Below are 11,375 nucleotides of genomic sequence, written 5' to 3'. Positions count from 1 at the left end.
GAATCAACCTGACAGCCATGGCCTCTTTAGTCTAGGATTGCACAAGATCATCTGCCCTAAAATATGGAGTTGATGTCAACATCAGAGGGTTCCTTCCCTGTTGCTTTCTCACATAGGGGAATTCTAGGTCTTCTGGGATCTAGAGCATCACTTAATATTTTATAAGCTTCTGTTGAAATATTGCCCTGGGAAAGTACAATGCCAACCATCATAAATAAAATATCATAATTCTATCTTTCTAACATATGTTTTTTACCCACAAATATTTATTTCAAATATTTTATATAAAATATTATATTATTTTTACTGGTAACCATTGTCAGTTTAACAATACAAGTACATGTAATATTTCTGTGATCATTCCCATCCACCCGACTATCCAGTGATTTTATGAATTCCATATATATATGGAGGATTATTAAAAATCTCGTTTAATAAAGATATTCATGTCTTTCTAAAATTAGGTGAATGAAAGAATGTAGAGAAAGAGGAACCCTTACACTGCTGGTGAGAATGCAAACTGGTGCAGCCACTTTAGAAAATAGTAGAGGTTCCCCAGAAAGTTAAAAATAGAACTATCCCATGCCCAGGCAATTGCGCTACTAGGTATTTTCCCAAAGGCTTCAAAAATACTCCTTCAAAGGGGCACATGCACCCCAATGTTTATAGCTATATTATCAACAGGAGGCAAATTATGGAAGGCACCCAAATGTCTATTGACTGATGAATCAATAAAGAACAGGTGTGTATACATAATATGTATACACACAGTAAAACCTTGGACTGCAAGTTAACTTTTTCTTCAAGTGTTCCACAAGACAAGCAAACATTTCTCATAAATTTTAACTTGAAAAAGGAGCAATGTTTTGCAATATGAGTAGTAAGTGACACCAAATGTCACATAAGCACAACTGAGCCAATGGTCCTTGAAATTTGCTTTGATATACAAGTGCTTTAGATTGTAAGCATGTTTCTGGAATGAATTATGCTTGCAAACCAAGGTTTTACTATATATATATATATATATATATATATATATATATATATGAAATGGAATATTACTCAGCCATCAAAAAGAATGATATCTTGCCATTTGCAGTGGTATGGATGGAAATAGAGTGTATTATGCTAAGTGAAATAAGTCCATCAGAGAAATACAAATACCATTTGATTTCACTCATATGTGGAATTTAAGAAACAAAACAGATGAACATAGGGGAAGGAAGAAAAAATGAGAGAGAGAGGCAATCCATAGGGAACTATTAGCTATAGAAAACAAACTGAGGGTTGCTGGAGGGAGTTGGGTGGGGATGGGCTAAATGGGTGATGAGTATTAAAGAGGGCACTTGTAAGGAGCACTGGGTATTATATGTAAGTGATGAATCACTAAATTCTACTTCTGAAACCAATATTATACTATATGTTAACTGACAAGAATGTAAATAAACACTTGATACAAAAAAAAAAAAAAGAAAGAAACAAATGAGTAAAGGTTAAAAAAAAAAAGATACAGGCAAACCTAGAAACTGACTCTCAACTATACAGAATAAACTGATGGTTACCAGAAGAGAGGTGAGTTGGGGGGATGAATTAAATAGGTGATGGGGATTAGCAGTACACTTGTGATGAGTACCGGGATGTCGTATTGAAGTGTTGAATCACTATACTGTACCTGAAACTAATATTACACTGTACGTTAACTAACTAGAATTTTAATAAAAATGCACGAGAAAGAAAAAAATAAAATTAGGTGAATGAATGGTAATATGCAATGATGAAGAAATTCATCAGGGAGATAGAGGATTAAACTTTACTCCTGGTTTAATTTTAATCGATTTTTTCTTTGACCAGTTTACATCTAAAATAAAAACTTTAAAATGTTTTTTTAAGAAATGGAAAATTATCTTTTTAGGATATCATGTGGTTAAGCTACACTATGTCTATAATGAAAAGATAGAACATGACTCTCTTGTATTTCTAGAAATACAAGAAATACAAGAAAATGGTATTTCTAGGAATGATTAAATTATCATTTGCATTTCATGGCCTGAAAAATTGCTTTTGTTCTTTGTGGAGTTCTCAGTGTCATTCTCCTTTTGTCAAAAAAGTAAATTAAATAGCTCAAAGAGGCTTTGTGCAGAAATGTTTGCCTCTTTATTATGTTCTAGAAGGTTGAGAATACAGATATCGCCTTTCTTTGCAGAAGGCAGTATAATAACTCTGACAAGAATATAAGCAGAGTTGTTAGCAAGGCTAAATGCAAATAATGTAGCTAAAGTCCTGGCTTGGGAATAACTAGCACGAGTGTCATCCATTACGACCACGTGTTTAAGGTTGAATTTATATGACTTCAATTCAAAGCAGGGTATATGATAAAGTTTCATATTTAAAATACATGGTCTTTCATTTGTCTTCTGTGTATTCAGAACTAAACTAGTACACCAACTTTGTTTCACTTCTTAGACCCTACTTAATGATTTTTCAGTGTTTAACAAAAGGCCGCTTTATTTTAATTCAGTAAGACTTTAATGTCTCTTACCATTACAACTAAAGAGACCTATAACAAATTAGCTTTGAAACAAATCCACTCCAGTTGCTTTATTTTCTGAATAATCATGAGGTATTGCATGAAAATCTGTAATGACAGGGGTAGTCTGACATACAAGATTTTGAGCATATGAATTCCCTAATTATTTCATGTATTTAGTTTCTTTCCACTTTTATTTTCAGATATAGATCCAAGCTACTAGACTGGCACTCAACATTATTGATTCATGAATCCAGTACTTTTAAAAACATAATTTACTATTTGCTCTTATTAATAAATAGTCAAATATTTCTAATGTTAAGTCTAGTATTCATTCTTCAATACAAAAATCAATATTTTTTCATGTTATCTTTGAGACTAATTTGATCTTTCCTTAAAAAAAATGATAACTCTTGGGGCACCTCAGTCGGTTGAGCTTCCGACTTTGGCTCAGATCATGATCTCACTGTCCGTGAGTTCGAGCCCTGCATCAGGCTCTGTGCTGACAGCTCAGAGCCTTGAGCCTGCTTTGGATTCTGTGCCTCCCTCTCTCTCTGGCCCTCCCCCGTTCATGCTGTCTCTCTCTGTCTCAAAAATAAATAAACATTTAAAAACATGATAACTCTTAAAGGTTTATTTGGAGTCTATCAATATCAAACACCATTTTGATAGGTAATCTACAGGAATATTTCATGATTTTTTTCCTATTTTTATACTTTCATACTTTATATCTTATTAGGAAGGAGCCAGGAAAAAAAGAAGAAATATACGCTGAAGAACGAAAGTCATTAAATACTAATTAAGGCCTGGTTCCTCACCAGGAGGAACCTGAACCAAGCTATTCAAATCACTTGAAGAAATCTCATATTCTGTTCTTACATTAGATAGAGTTAGCCGAAGTCTAAGGACAGCTGAAGGAGTGTCCAATATTTACAAACAAGTGTGCAATTTTTTAATGGAAAAGAAAATACTTCATCTTCCAAATGCATTAAATTTCATGTCTTTCATTCACCAATAGTCTTTTGTGTGTAAGAAGTGATTAAGTTTTTCAGAGTTCTCTTCTGAAAACAGCAGAAGTTTTCCCAGAGACTTCCACATACTTTCAATACTTAATAAAAGTACATATAATATAGATTCACTGGAAACTCCTTTCTCTGAAGGAATAGATACTTCGAATATGGGATCCACCTCAATGAGTGCTGATCGATTGCGCCTCTGTGTGTGTTGGGGGTGGGGGTGGCATGTAACAGGGATGAGAGGAAAGAATGATAGAGGGAAACATTAACTGTGGATCCAAGGAATTCACAATGATCTAAGAAGAAAAAAATTATTTTTACCATTTAAGTTTTAAAGCAAGTTTTTCTTCTTATAAAAGTTAAATAAACAGTGCTCAAGACTTTGAAGTGTGGTGCTCCAAGAGACACAGACATGGAATCAGATCTACCTGTATGGCACTCCAGAGCTCTCACTCTGGGATGCAGTCAGTATTGGTTTCCTTGAATGATGATCGATAATCAGAACAGCATAGACCTACCTCATTCTTCCCAACTCCGTAAGTGTAGGAATTTTAAAAATCATTATGAGCTTGATTACTCTTGGATATTAACTCGATTACTTTGGAAAAGTGTAACTTAGGGCCTTATTATTTCAAGTAGGCCAAGAGAAATGATAAAACACTCTGTTAGAGTAATTCATGTAATTTTTCCTTGTTCAGAAAAAAGAACAGCTTTAAACTCGCCTTTAACTAAGAGAAAACTCATAAAAAACCTTTCTGCCAGGGATATATAACTTTTATAAGGGCAAAAATGACATTTATCTAGGAGAAAATCACCTTTGATCATCAGCATTTGGAAGCTGAAATCAGAAAATTTTAATTTCACTGTTAGTTGGGGATGACAGTGATTCTCTCCGATTGCTTTTTGATGCTAGGATTTTTATTTTTTTGATCTTTCAAAATTTAGATGTCCATACTTATTTCAAACCCTAGTGGCAGTTCTATTGTAGATTTAAATCTGTGCATAAGTCCTGTTTTCCTTGCTTTGACACCCAGCTGAGCTATGATACTGGTTCATTGTAATCACAGTAGGAGGAATGGAAGTGAAAGATTTCTGAATAAATGAAGTAATTTTTTTCTTGCCTCTGCTCTTGGACAAAAAGAAATCTGAAGCTTCTGTGGAAATTCTGTGTCACCTATAAACCCTCTATGAGCATGGTCAACTCATTGGGTAAGGGATATTTCTAGGAAGATATTTCCAACGGAGTTCTTTGTTTTAAGTTAAATATTTAAGATCCACTATATTTATGGAATCAAATAGGATTCACCCATAAATTACTTATTCTTCCACATTAATTAGTCATCTCTGTTGTCTTTAGGACATCCTTCAAGGAAAAGTAAATAAGAGCTCTAGGAGTTAGGTAATGAAAATTGCCCTATGTTCAAACAAATTATTTAAAGAAATTAGTTTGGGCCATCCAATGCTGGATTGTCGGCTCCTTATTTATTTTCATTTTTATGTTTTTTGGAGAGAGAGAGAGAGACTGAGAGCACGAATGGGGGAGGGGCAGATGGAGACAGAGACTCTTAAGCAGGCTCCACACCCAGTGTGGCATGGCACCCAATGTGGGGCTCAATCTCATGATTGTGAGAACATGACCTGAGCCAAAATCAAGAGGAGAGAGCATGAGCCAGGGAAGAGCAGAGAGAGAGAGAATCCCAAGCAGACTCTGTAAAGTCAGCACAGAGACCAACATAAGGCTCAAACTCACGAAACCATGAGATCATGACCTGAACTGAAATCAAGAGTTGGATACTTAACTGACTGAGCTTACCAGGTACACCTCTCTCACCTTTTTTAAAATGCCTTTTGTCAAATTCTCAGGTAAGACGACTGCAATCTATTTCCCAGATGATTTTACGAACTTTTTATTAACTCCGTACTTTTATTGTATTTTTACTTTATTATTATTATTTTGAGTAAGGAATTTTATTTTATATTATTTTTTTAATATATGGAATTAATTGTCAAATTGGTTTCCATACAACACCCAGTGCTCATCCCAACAGGTGCCCTCCTCAATGCCCATCACCAGCCTCCCCTCCCTCCAACCCCCCATCAGCCCTCAGTTTGTCCTCAGTTTTTAAGAGTCTCTTATGCTTTGGCTCTCTCCCACTCTAACCTCTTTTTTTTTTCCTTCCCCTCCCCCGGGGGTTCCTGTTAAGTTTCTAAGGAATTTTATTTTTTAAATATTTATTTTTGAGAGAGAGAGAGAGCAATAGCCAGCAGGGGAGGGGCAGAGAGAGAGAAAGAGACAGAGGATGGGAAGCAGGCCCGATGCTGACTGCAGAGAGAGGGCAGCAGATAGCCCAATGTAGGCTCAAACCCACATACCGTGAGATCATAACCTGAGCCAAAGTCAGACGATTAACCAGCTGAGCCACCAAGGCACCCTCTACTTTTGCTTTAAAAGGATGGATAACGAGAGATCAGCAGAAATGCCATTAAAACTGCTATTTGCTTAAAGTTGCTCGTATTAGTTTGGAGAATTCACATTTCTATTAACCTGCTATTCCAGGGGAAAAATTGGAATTTACTGTACAAGAGTTAAATATCATAATAACCTATATTGTGGGACCTGAGACACAACCGTGTGTTCCTTTCCTTAGATTATCATTTGTGTTGATTTTAGGACCTTTTTAACTACCACTCCTTCCTCTAATCTCTCTCTCTAGTTTGACCTTTATGCTGCATGACATCACTTTGATAATGACTCAACCTCTTATCCTGATTTAATTTTATTCCATGACCCTCATTGGCATTGCGGATTCTAGCCATGTTTACTTGATTTTGATTGGACTGTTCCCTTCTTTAATTCAAATGTATCCCACTCATTCTTTATGAAGCAGCTATTCTAATGCAGTCCCCTGCTTTGTCATGTAAAGTTAGTGATCCACCTTCTTGTGCTGTGGTAGCACATGAAGTTGTGCATTTATGTTTTGCGGAAGTAAGTTACATTATGATTATCTTTCCACAGGTCTATCGTTCTTGCAAAACTGAAAACTACAAAACATCCCCTGTCCCTTGTTTGTAGGTGGATCACCTATTAAGATTACTAGGACTTAGGAAGTGGAAGATGGGGAGAAAAGTGTCTCTTCTTAGCAGTTTGTACTTGAATTTTCTTGAAGTGGGAGACCAACTTTATTGCAAAAAAAGTTTTGAGAAGCCCTCTGGGGATAAAAGTTGGCCTGAGGCTGGGCCTGTGCTATATTTCTTAGGAAGTGATTTTGCATTCTAAAGAAGACTGGTCAGACTTAGAGTAAGATCCCCGGATGGTGGCAATAGAGACTTTAGGCAGAATAGGAAGATCTACTGGGGATTAATTAAATAGTTCTCTTTGTTGTGGGCAATGATCTGTCTCCCTACGATATCTTCAATAAGCCCCATAGGCTTACTCACTGGAGTGGGCATTTTATGGTGAATATGAAAAAAACACTGAGCCCTATTTCTCTAAGTGTTTGAAGTCAAAGTAAGAACACTGAACTTTTTAAGAAATACTTTCTACCTCTATGAATATAGAAAAGAATCAAATCAAATCAGACAAAATATTGCCATTTTTTATTTGTGTACTAGAATACAGCACATTCTAGTACTTTTAATTTTCTAGCACAGACTGACCAAAAAGCATGAATTTTGAAAGATTTTCAATAGTATTTTCGTGCAGAATGGCTGTTCCTAAGTAAAATTTCAGTAGGGCAGCAGCAAGAGTTTGCGTATGTCAGAATGACTAGGCTAAAAAGTTTGCCGAGGTGAATAAATAATACATTGAAAAGGTAGAAGTGTAAGCAAAACAAAGTTTTCCAATTTGATGCACACGCATACAAATAAAAGCATAGCATAGGTACAGCTACCATTTATTTGGCACTCACTCTGCTATATTCCCTACACTAAACATTGCCCATACATTCTCTCTTTAGCCCTTACAAAACTCTGAGGATGCTATCATTCCTATTTTACAGATAAGAAAACTGAGGACAAAAGAAGCAAAATGTCATGCAAGACCATGTAAGTGACAATGTAAGAATTTTATGAAGAATTCCTTCTAAGTAAGGTTATCTGATTCCAGAATCCCTGCTTTTAATCCTCACAATAGGGGGGTACTTGGGTGGCTCAGTCAGTTGAACATCCGACTTCAGCTCAGGTCATGATTTCACAGCTTGTGATTTCGAGCCCCCTCGTCTCGGGCTCTGTGCTGACAGCTCAAAGCCTGGAGCCTGCTTCGGATTCTGTTGTCTCCCTCTCTCTCTGCCCCTCCCCTGCTCACACTCTGTCCTTCTCTCCCTCAAAAATAAATAAACATTAAAAAAATTAATCCTCACAATAGGTAGTTATCATTCAGTAGTGATTATGTATGCTCCAGCCAACTTCATTTTGAGATGACACACAGAAGAGGACAACAAGCATTATCGATAAATGAAACAAATTCAGAAAGGGAATTTTTCAAATGAAGAGAAAAGTATACATTTTTTCCTGAAAAATATTAGTGAATTCAACAGTTTTTCTTGACTCAGTTATCTAAATACATGTTGAGTATATGTTGACATCCCTAAACATGGCATTAAGAGTGTTCTTATATATTTTATTTTCTTTGTAAATTTTTATCCCTTATTTTATTTTCCCTAGGCTCTCAGGTAGTTCAAGATTAGTAAAAAGTTGGATAAATTTGAGGGTCTTGGTTTTTCAGTAATCTCCCTGTTCTAAATTATAACTAAACATCTGTGCAGTCATGAGGACTAATTTATTTGAAACTATCAACAAAACAAAAATGCAACCTACTGAATGGGAGAAGATATTTGCAAATGATATATCTGATAAGGGGTTAATATCCAAAATATATGAAGAACTTACACAAATAAACAGCAAGAAAACAAACCATCTGATTAAAAAATGAGCAGAGTACCTAAATAGACATTTTTTTTTCTAAATAAGACATACAGATTACCAACAGACACATGAAAAGAGTCTCAACACCACTAATCATCAAGTAAATCAAAATCAAAACCATGAGGAGATATTGTACACCTGTCAGAATGACCCAAATCAAAAAGATAGAAATAACAAGTATTAGTGAGGATGTGGAGAAAAAGGAACCCTCATGCACTGTTGGTGGGAATGTAAATTAATGTCATCACTGTGGAAAATAGTATGGAGATTCCTCAAAACATTAAAAATAGAAATATCATATGATCCAATATTCCACTACTGCATATTTACCACCCCCACCACCAAACAAAACAAAAGAAAACAAAAACACACAACAAACAAACAAAAACAATTTGAGATGATATATGTACTCCTATTTTTATTGAACCATTATTTAAGATAGCCAAGATATGAATGGATAAGGAAGATGTGGTATATGTGCACAATGGAATATTACACAGCCATAAAAAAGGATGATATCATACCATCCGTGAAAATATGGATGGACATAGAAGGTATTATGCTAAGTGAGAAAGACAAATAGCATATGATTTTACTCATATGTAGAATCTAAAACACAAAACAAATGAATCAACAAATAAAAAGCAGAATACAGAAAACAAACTGATGGTTGCCAGAAAGGAGTGGTGTAGGAAGATGGACAAAATGGGTGAAGGCGTGGTGGAGATACAGGCTTCCAGTTATGGAATGAATAAGTCACAGGAATAGACTTACAGCATAGGGAATATATAGTCAATGGTATTGTAATAGGGTTGTATGGTGACAGATGGTAGCTATAATTGTGGTGAGCAGAGATAACATATAGAGAATTTGAATCACTATGTTGTACATCTGAAACTAAAGTAACATTGTGTGTCAACTGTACTGAATTAAAAACATTTTTTTTAATTTTTTTAAGTTTATTTTTTTCAGAGATAGAGAGCGAGCATGAGCTGGGAGGGGCTGAGAGAGAGGGAGACACAGAATCTGAAGCAGACTCCAGGCTCTGAGCTGTCAGCACAGAGCCCAAAGCGGGGCTTAAACTCGGGAACCATGAGATCATGACCTGGGCGGAAGTCAAATGCGTAACCGACTGATCCACCCACGTGCCCCAATTAAAAAAAAATTTTTTTAAGTTTATTTATTTTTGTTTGAGAGAGAGAGAGACAGAATGCAAGTGGGGGAGAGTCAGAGAAAGAGGGAGGCACAGAATCCGAAGCAGGCTCCAGGCTCCAAGCTGTCAGCACAGAGCCCCACACGGGGCTTGAACCCACAAACCATGAGATCATGACCTAACCCAAAGTTAGAGGCTTTACTTACTGAGTTACCTAGGTGCCCCTAAAAACTTTTTTTTTAAAGAAGAGTATTGTATTTTAAATCCTCAGTAATTGTTCTCAAGAAATGCAATCCTAATAGCTATACTGTGTTTAACACTTAAATTCATCTGGGATCTGCTGAATAGAGGCTGCAAAATACTAGTTGCTATGTTAAAACTGTTATAAAAAAATGTGAATGATATTGAAAGTATATTACTGACCCTTGATAGCAAGAGCTAATAAGAGAGAGGCTGTCAAAATTTTTCTAAAACAGAAGTTCTGTGGGGAGATATATATATATGTGTGTGTGTGTGTGCGTGTATATATATGTATATATATACACACACACACACACATATATATACATATGTATATGTATATGTACACACATATATACATATGTATATATGTATATAAATTATATACAGCAGATCCCACCAGTGTGCAAAACAGCTGACACATAAAAGCCAGCTCAGTCAAGCTCAGCCATCACTTCCATCTGAAAAGAGAAGGGAGAGGTTTTGGCTTCTGGCTCAATTGTGCCCACTTATTGCAATCAATGGTTAGGGAAATTCCAAATACTCAAATCTAGTCCTTCACAACCAGTGTTATTAAGCTATAATCTAAATTATAACTGCTATGGTGATTGCTTCACACTTTGATTACAGGTTGTGCTATGAGGAGGCAGTGATACAGGTGTTAAATGATCACTCTAATAGACTCTCTGTAAGGTGTTTGGCATAATGGGCAGATGCAGCCCAAAATGTCTTAGAATTTCTTCTGTATTTTTTTAAATAATGCCAGAGAATGCATTTTTGAAATAATTTTTTTAATTGGTTCATGGGAAAATAATCAATTCAGCTAGGCCTTTTGGTTACCAGACTTCACAGTAAATAGATCAAAAACAATAATTACAATTTTAAAGATGGGCACTATTCTAGAATGTACCATCTGAGAAACAAGATGAGAGAGACAAAAACATTCAGTGCCTCAGACGATTATTTTCTTCAAACGCAATTACCATTAATGTTCCGAATACTTCAAATATGCAAAATTACTTCAATACTCCTGAGGGAAAACACAGGAAATTAACTTATTTCAGAATTTTCCTCATTTTCTTTTGATTCTGGATCTTACTGAATTTACATTAATGGACATAATTCTGTTTTACCAATGGAAATTCTCACTTTGTTCAAGTAAAATTACAAGAAACTCTGCTGCTTTGGTTGTGTGTGTGTGTGTGCTTTCTTTAGGAATGATGCTTCTATAAACCCACAAAATTTCAGAGTTCAGTGAGACAGTGGCCAGCATTTCACCAATCTGAAAGCTACAGGGCACAGGCTGTATCTTATTCATCATTATATTATGATCAATGCCTCCTAAGTGCCTGGCTCTCAAATGTTCTAAAAATTGCAGTTTTATTGAATTGGTGAATGAGAAAGTTGAGACCCAAAGAAAGAAGCTACTTATCCAAGACCTTGTACCAGTGAGGGGAAAAGCCAGGTTTTGGAATATCAATTCATTATAATTTTCCACTGTAAGTTAACAGAGTCA

Source organism: Acinonyx jubatus, chromosome A1 (assembly GCF_027475565.1).
Source record: "Acinonyx jubatus isolate Ajub_Pintada_27869175 chromosome A1, VMU_Ajub_asm_v1.0, whole genome shotgun sequence".
Classification (NCBI taxonomy): Eukaryota; Metazoa; Chordata; class Mammalia; order Carnivora; family Felidae; genus Acinonyx; species Acinonyx jubatus.
Note: the sequence above shows the minus strand (reverse complement) of the source record.